The sequence below is a fragment of the Macrobrachium rosenbergii genome, chromosome 58, assembly GCF_040412425.1.
Source record: "Macrobrachium rosenbergii isolate ZJJX-2024 chromosome 58, ASM4041242v1, whole genome shotgun sequence".
Taxonomy (NCBI): domain Eukaryota; kingdom Metazoa; phylum Arthropoda; class Malacostraca; order Decapoda; family Palaemonidae; genus Macrobrachium; species Macrobrachium rosenbergii.
Genome location: NC_089798.1, coordinates 6697697 through 6698307, shown reverse-complemented (window position 1 = coordinate 6698307; position 611 = coordinate 6697697).

Sequence of the window (611 nt, the reverse complement as noted above, 5' to 3'; positions counted from 1 at the left end):
TCTCGTTCCTCAATTCGTGTCGGGAAAACTCAACTTTTTGGCGGACGCCCTAAGCCGATTGCAAGAGGTTCTAGGGGGGGAATGGACGCTAGTGCAGGAGGAAGTTCAACTTCTATTGAAGAAATGGCCAGCAACCATAGACCTGTTCGAGACTAAACTTTCGCCTCCCAGTATACTTCTCCCCAGTAGAAGATCCCATGTCGTTCGGGACGGACGCCATGTTGCATTCTTGGAACAACATGCAAACATATGCATTCCCTCCATTCGGAATGATTCAACAAGTGTTGATGAAACTCAGGAACTCCTTCAACGCCGAGATGACATTGATTTGCCCTTTCTGGCCTCAAAGACCTTGGTTCCCGGACCTTCTCGATTTACTGATAGATGTTCCGGTTTTCCTTCCAGAGAGGAAAGATCTTCTCAGACAGCCGCACTTCCATCACTTCCACCGGAACCTCCGCGTGCTGAAGCTAGCTGCGTGGAGACTATCCAGCGAGCAGCACGTCATGCCGGACTCTCTAAGGCAGTGGCTCGCCAACTGTCTTTCTGTCTGAGAAGATCATCCAGAAAACTGTATCAGGCCAAGTGGGCAGTTTATCGCAGTTGGTGCC